At 43.0% G+C, this 7,903-nt stretch overlaps 1 long non-coding RNA gene across 2 annotated transcripts; it reads left to right on the top strand.

Annotated features, from left to right (window-relative positions):
• Positions 1 to 561: 561 nt before the first annotated feature.
• Positions 562 to 6,004, top strand: LOC147914438 (uncharacterized). 2 transcript variants are annotated; one of them, XR_015555324.1, is made up of 4 exons: positions 562 to 3,850; positions 4,045 to 4,199; positions 5,143 to 5,260; positions 5,603 to 6,004. It is a non-coding gene; the product is annotated as an uncharacterized LOC147914438 (long non-coding RNA). The 2 variants fall into 2 exon arrangements; XR_015555323.1 differs by having other exon boundaries at positions 562 to 4,199.
• The last annotated feature ends 1,899 nt before the right edge of the window (positions 6,005 to 7,903 follow it).

Raw genomic sequence — 7,903 nt, 5'->3', positions numbered from 1 at the left:
TCCCTCCACTGTACCTAGTAGTTTCTCAATAAAGATCTGCACATACTTATTGGAGTCAAACAGCCTGGGATTGAATCTGTGCTGTATCACTATTGGCTGTGTTACCTGGAGCGGTTTATTTCACCCTTTGAGTCTCGACTTCCTCATTTGTAAAATAGGCACATTGAAACCTACCTTACAGATTTATTGTGAGGGATAAGTTACGTCATGCATCTCCAGTACTTAGCGTCGCATTTGGTGCGTGACAGCTGGCATTTTTGAGTGTTAGAACTGAAGCAAGTGAATATTGGGTTATGAAGAGAGCTTCACATAATGATTTCTTGTAAATAGGAGAGGACACCTATACTAATGGATGTCCCAAGGTGTGTGAATGGGGGGACATCCAAATGATGGATTCAAATAATTGCCCTCTACTTCTTGAAGAGCTAGCAGATACCTGAAACGTACCAACAGGAACCTTGTAAAGAAATCTACAGCTATCGTAAACCCATCCGTGTTTTACTTGGGATTAAAGCATATAAAAAAATCCCCTCTCGTTAATCTAAATTATAGAATGAATTCTGTTCCTAGATCTGGGACAATCATCTGGTTCCATATCACAAAGCGCCTCGATTCCTCCCTCCCATCTTGGAATGTCACAATCTCTCCGGAAACTTCTTAGAGGTGCCTGGATAGGTAACATGCCTGAAAACGTAACATCTGATGATGAATGAGTTCCTGAATTTGTTTCATTTAAAGAATGTTTAACAGTACCTGTTTCTCATATTTATATGTAGCTATGCCAATTCTTAAAAGTTTAAGATTTTATTTTACTTTATTTTTCTTTAGAAGATATTGATTGTGTGGATTCTATAGACTTTTTTTTCGAGTTCCCCAATGTGTTTGACTAGAAAAGGTGGACTTTGCCCTCCTTGAGTAATTAATGAACTAGCCATTGTAGGATCCAGGTTCTAGAACTCCCTTTTCTTCTGTCCATCCACTAGACAGTGCAAATTCGTGGATGTAATAAGTCCACAGTCTGTATTTTCCTCATCTTCCCCATGGCTTTTTTTATCTGGCTTATGGTCTGTAGATATTCACCACATCCCGAATAACACAATTATCTGGAAGTGAAATCTGTTTGTGTTTTTAATCCACACAGGCAGTTTCCCATTATAAGAAAGCTTTCACAGTTGAGTACTACCAATCTCTTGTGTTCTTGAAAATGATTGGTGATTAAAATCACCCTTTTTGCAAGCCGCTGCCCACTGCTGCTCTCCACAGAGGATAATAAACTACTATACACAGAAATATTAAGATACCACTTAGACTATTAGAATTTTAACCACTTCATGGGGCTGAGGCACAGGGGCCCTTTCAGCCCCAGTGCTAGTTATCTCAAAATTGGTAATGGGCCTAGCTTAACTCGGTGCTCCCCTGGGGCCCAGGCTGCCTCCTGCAGTGTGGTGTGAAACTCAACTGTAATTTGTTGTGACTGATCCCAAATGCAAGTGTTAACAGTGGCTACTTGCCATGAGTAGGAAAGTGAGAGTAAGTGTTGTTTATCCAGACAAGAAGTGATACCAAAATGAGACTGGAGGTGTGATTCTAATTTGCACCTCCATTTCATTTGCCCGGAGGAACTACATTCTTTGTCATTATTTCTGAATATATCTAGTGACAGGGGAAGGCCTAACCAAATGCACTGCTAACAGATGTGGCAGTCACACTTCTGTGCAGCCCCTTGTTTTGTTCATTCATGTTTTCTTCAAAATCCCCATGTGCTTTGGAGAAAAGGCCCATACCAGCATTGCCCAAACTATCAGCCAAGTAGGAAAGAGGAGTAATGATGCCAGTGAGCATTTTGAAACATAGTTGTTGTCCTGTATCTGTTTTATAGTGTAATACTGTATTTTACATTGCACTATGTGAAATATCCTTATGATGGAAAGGTGGGAAAAAGCGAAGAATGTGTGTGTAATAGGAAAGATAGTAAAATATTTCTGACACTTTTAAGTGGCCTATTCCAGAGACTCCAAAAGTTTATTTCATGAAACACTAGCCCTACAGAACATTGCGCTTTATGAAAAATAATTCAGTGGTAAAATGTTTAAGAAGATTCAGAATACGTGTCAGAATAAAATACTGCAGAAAAGCAGTCCATCTCACTTTTACTTAACTCTGTACTTCCTGTACTTGTTTGCTCAGAGAAAACTTTTCCATCTGCCGCTTAATGAATTACACTTTCGGAAATGCCGCCCTGTCCTGATTGTTAGGATGGACATTTCTTGTTACATTTGTCAGCTTTTGTGGCCCTGTGTTCTTGGCTAGACCAGTGGTGTACTCGGGTGCACCAGTTTTCAGGAAGAATATTCGTGACATCGGCATCATTTTTTACTGTTGTGATAGACTTGAAACAGCTCTATGCTAAGGAAAACCAAGGGTAAGTTCAGGGAATAAAGTATAGTTGGAGTCAAGCTGAGACCATTGTATTTCTCATGCATGGACTTGAGGAGAGAGGGGCAAGTCTTGCTAGAAACGTCATCTTAGCAGCTGTGGGTGTCTCTGCTAGTCAAATGCTGAGGAATGCTTTTACTCTGTAGTCTTGCTTATTAGAAAGCCATGTTGGAGGTTTTCAGGCAAATGGAGACATTTCTTCATTTCTAGCACTTACCGCGTATTGTGGAAATAAAGCTTTAGGAGTGGCAGGATCGATGAATGCCCTCTTTCTCTTTGTGGATTTTAGCAATATCTCACAAATATATACTTTGAGTCAAAAAAGAAGTATTGTGTAACAAGAACTGAATACAAACTGCACTGAGTTGCCTTGTAAAAATGCAAGGCTGGAAAATGTATTTCCAGCGACTCAAAAGCAGCTGTGGCTTCGCTGGCTAGCACTTAATCACTTTAGAGTGTGACCCACAGAATTGGTTTTCTTACTGTCCTCTGACAGACATATCACCCCAACATTATATCAGAGAGTGGAAAGATAAACAGCCTGCGCAGTGATGTGTGGGGCTAGGCAAGAAGAGTGCCTGTTTCGTGCTGGTTGCTGTTTTGAAGTTTGCACCTCAGAGTGCCGCTTTGTGAAGAGAATTATATTCAAAGGGGAAGTGCCCAGATGTAATCGCTGTTAGGTCAAGGATCTTTGTCAAGAGATCTTGGGGGCGGCGTCACCACTGATACTCCCGTTGGCCTGTGTGAGCAGAAAGTTAGGCAGGTGTAAAAATAAGTGCCTTGTTTTTCCAAAACTTAGCCCTTGGCAGCATGAAGTTCACCCTGAAAAAGTGAAAGAATTAAGCGTCTCTCAGTGGAGCAGGTCCGAGGGGTCCTCTTACTTGACATGAAAATTGGTGTGCGGGAAATGAACACATTTCACACTCCAGTCACATGTTCTGCATTCGAGAACCAGGTGAGCAGAACGCTATCCCAGGCACATACTGGCCCCGAGATCTTTGAGGGTCTGTGGTTTTCCGTGTGTAGAGCAGGTCTAGCGAAGGAAGATTTCCCAGGGCCCAGTTCCCAGACTTGCTGGCAGGTCTCTGATAACCATGCTTGGCCTCGCTGGGGACTTTCTGGTGTAGAGAGACAAACTCATGTAACTAGGGCTGACAGGTTATTTTATCTTCAATTAAGTTGCAGCATGCCCTGAGATTGGACTGTTCTACCTAAATTAAAGATGTTCTTTCTGTTACAGTTTGTGAAGCAGGAGAGAGGCTCGGAAGATGTTGGACCACAACAGTTAGAAGCTCATCAACTTCACTACTAACCGACCACAAACAAATCAGTGAACACCTGGCCTACTTTCTCTCTGCCTTCTGTGCTGTGTGGAAGTATGAGCTCTCTTATGGGCCAATGTGAGGAATGGAAAGTAAGCTTTAACTGGGTGGAAGCTGCCAACGGTAGCTGTAGGTCACAGGGCAAAAACAGTTTTTACTAGTAAAAGGTGACAGTAAGCCGATGAGCTCTCAAATCCTACTTCTCTGAGCAAAGACTCCTCTTGTTAAAGCTTGTACCCATTAATTTTCTCCCCCACCATTGATCTACCCCTGCTTTCTGATTCAGGAGAAGCCACTGAGTGAAGGAGGAAATCGAATAGTTAAGTTGATCCGTTCAGCTTAAACCTTTAAGTATCTACCATGTACTGGGAACTGAAGGTACCCAACACCTTGAGCTATGTACAGCCTGGTAGTGGGGAGACAGTCCCTGCTGTGAATTAGGTGAGTTGGTCACTTAATTGTTAACCCACATCACCAATGTGAATACCCAGTTAACTAGTAAGACATAGCCCCTTGTGAGAGCAGGTTTTCATTTCAGTGCAGAAAGCAAGAACAGTGTAAAGATGGCAGAGAACTTCACAGTGGTATAGGGAAACAAGCATCAACTTCTCGGAGAGGCCTTTCTCATCACCAAGATCCTTTTGTTCATACAAGGATCGTTTTCTAATAAGGCAGATAGAAGACCCAAGGATGAGGGCAGGAGGACGTATACTCCAGGCTATTCATTTATTCCACAATATTGATTAAAAGTATTTGCTCTGTCAAGCTCTGCCCTAGGGCCTGAGGATATAGTGAAAAGCACAAACCTGGTGCCTACCCTAATGAATAGGGTATGAATAAGTAAATATTCAAAATAATCATTGATTTATCCATTGTGATAAGTGTTTTGAAGGGAATTAAAACGAAACAGGGGCTGGCTGGTGGCGTAGTGGTTGGGTTCACGTGCCCCACTTCGGTGGCCGGGATTCGCAGGTTTGGATCCTGGGCATGGACCTACACCACTTGTCAGCCACACTGTGGCAGCAACCCACATACAAAATAGAGGGAAATTGGCACAGATGTTAGCTCAGGGCTAGTCTTCCTCAAGCAAAAAGAAGAAGATTGGTAACAGATGTTAACGCAGGGTGACTCTTCCTCAGGAAAAAAAAAAAGAATGGTCTTTATGTTTTTATATGGTTGAAAAAAATTAAGAATATTTTGTGACCTGTAAAAATTATATGAAATTCACATTTCAGTGCCCTAGTTTTATGGGAATACATAGCCATGCTTATTTGTTTGTATAGTGTCTCTAGATTTTTTGCCTTAGAATGGCAGAGTTGAGTAGTCGCTACAGAGACTGTGTGGCCCACAGAAGCTAAACTGTTTATTATCTGGCCTTTTACAGAAAAGATGTGCAACCCCTGTGCCAGTTTATTCTGCAGTCTCTGAAAAACCATGTTGGGGCTCATAGGTCCATCTCATCTAACGCTTAGGCAACTCTTGGCAGGGCCATCATCAGAGGGGTGAGTTTTTCTGTTTTTTCTGTCTGTAGACTGAGGAAAGCCAACGTTAAAGAGGCATTTTGTTGTCCAGCATTAGGGCCTTGACCTATTCCAACAGCCAGTTAAGGCAGCTTCTGAAATTGAAGAGGTTGTGGAGGTGATGAGCAAGGATCACGAACACAGCCTCCTGCTGTGCTCGGCCTGGACATGTCTCCTCTGTCCTGGAAGGGACCAGCTGGGCAGTGTCGCAGGGGAAACAAACTGAGGGGGCGTTGGCTGCCCTGAGGGTGGAGGACACACTGGGAGGTGAGGGAGGGAAGGTGTGCTCACAGTGGCTCAGACCTAATGCTTCTCTTTTTCAAGTTTAAGTTCTCCAGGGATTGTCTTCTGGCTTGGTTCAGCCACTGTGGCCCCTGAGAGGGGACGTTCTGTGTTAGGCCTGGAGCGCCTGCCTCCACACAGGGCTGGGGGTCGTTCTCTTGGTCACCTCTTGGCGTGGCTGAGTTGTTCTACAAAGAGAAGCCCATCCACAGGGATCCTCCAGTGCCCATTGACAAGATAGCAACAAAAGCCACCCAGCCTGCTTTGTGGATGCTAACGGCAGTGTTCCTGTGTCCTTGGGGGTGCTACGCCTGTGTGTTGAATATCCTCCAATAGGTATACATTTGAAACATTTAAAATTTTTTCATTTTGGGAAAAATATCTGAGCATTTATGGTTGGGACACAATTCCCTAAAACTGAAATTGTTTGAAATTCACTTTATTAGAGAGTATATTTATGTAAATGTGAATGCAACCTCATGATTTAAGATCACGAAAGCATGATTTAAGATCACGAAAGCATAGAAAGTCTTTTATTCTGGTGAGGCGGGGGAGTCCTCGGCCTGAGTCCTTGTTCTTACTAAGGCTCAGGGAGGTTGAGCAAGTTGTGCAAGGCTGTGCCTTGATCAGTGAGGCAGCCGATCCCAGATCCACGAGGCTGCTCTCTGAGCCCATTAGGATGCTCCACTCTGCCCTTTGCTCTCTGCACGGCCATCTGAGAGGCACTTTTCTGGGCTCTGTGTCTGAAAGCTCTGCTGATTCACTTTCAGTGACATGAGAGAGAGGGTCCTGCTGTTAGAGAAATGGCGTTATAGCTTGATGGCTGACATAGTGTAAGAGGACTCAGGCTTAACATTTGAAGCCAGAGATGGGAGCTTCCCCGGACGGCTCTCAACGTTGGTGCATGCAGACGGACATCCCCTCTTGGGCTCAGTGAGATTTCTAGAACAGAGCCACGTCTTCAGTAATGAGAGTATTGAATGTTTCTTTTTCATCTTTGTTTACTTCCTGTTGCTGTCTTCTTGACCTGATGTTCTGTTTCTCTTTTGCTTATACCTCATGGAGAAGTCTGAAAAGAATACCGAACAGGAAGCCTTCTTTAGAAGAGAAAAAAAAAAATTCTGCTGTTCCAGCATTATTTTTTCATACTATGCTAATCATTTTTGAATACATTGTACAGATGGTAGGTTGTATTTTTGTGGAGGCTTTTTTTTCAAGCCAAGTTCATAGACATGATCTTGAATTTGTAATGCTGTATTCCTAAGTGTCTTTTTTGGTTGTCAAAATAGTGCTGTCTTTAAAAAGTACAATGTAGATACTCTGGGTAAGGCTGATTATTTCCGCTTTCTTTCCTTATAAAAAAATAAGTATTTTTTTCCTTATTACAAAAATAACAGATTTATTATAGAAAATGGGAAAAAAGTAAAAAGAGGGACAAGAAATCGCCCTCAAAAGCAACCACTTCGTCTCCCTCCCCTTTTTTTGGTCATACGATGAGCAACATGATGTGAATTCATGCAATTCCAGCTTAATTGTCTATATGTGTCAGATATGCAGGGAATAAAATATCTGGCTTGGAGGACAGATTAATAGAAGGCTGAATTGTAAGGAGTTTGCATGATAGACTGAAAGACTAGGGGTTTTGGGAACACAGAGGTCTGGAGTTTAATTCAAGAATTATAGTTAAGTTGTATGTTCTTGGAAAGTTACTTGCCTGCATTTTAACTGTAAATTAGGTTGTTTTGGGAGATGTTCCGTGAAGAGCCTCAGACAGCACCGGCTGGGGTCCGCCTAGTCCATTGTGGTGGCAGAGGACAGCGATGGCTCTCACCTCCTGTGTGCCTGCTGCGCGCAGAACTAGTTCTATGGCAAACTTTTGTTGTAAAGGGCCACATAATGAATATTTTAGGCTTTGTGGACCAAGGACAAAAAGGATATAGTGCAGGTACTTATATAACCATTTAAAATGTAGCCATTTAAGAATGTGAAAAGAAAACGTTCTTAGGTCACAGGCCATATGAAAATAGTCAGTGGGCCTTTTAAGGTGTCTTCACATATTACTTGTAATCTTCACGACCCCGCGAGGTAGTCACACTTCTGATAAATGGTGGAGCCCAGATTTGCACCGAGGCAGCCAGAGCCCAGAGCCCGCCTCAGCATGCTCCAACCCCTCTTCTGCCTGAGGGTTGGTCATTGTAATTAATGTAACCACCAGGCCCACATTTCCCTTTTCTGCACCCTCAGCTTTGTCCCTTTCTCTTCCTCCCTCCCCCTGATCCCCAATCCTTCTCTGTGCTTGCCTTCCCCCCACTCAACCCTGCCCTCATCCTTGAACCCACCAAG

The sequence above is a fragment of the Ceratotherium simum genome, chromosome 20 (assembly GCF_057802395.1).
Source record: "Ceratotherium simum simum isolate JZ-2026a chromosome 20, ASM5780239v1, whole genome shotgun sequence".
Taxonomy (NCBI): domain Eukaryota; kingdom Metazoa; phylum Chordata; class Mammalia; order Perissodactyla; family Rhinocerotidae; genus Ceratotherium; species Ceratotherium simum.
The sequence above is the reverse complement of the archived record's forward strand: the minus strand, read 5'-3'. Positions and strand labels throughout refer to the sequence as shown.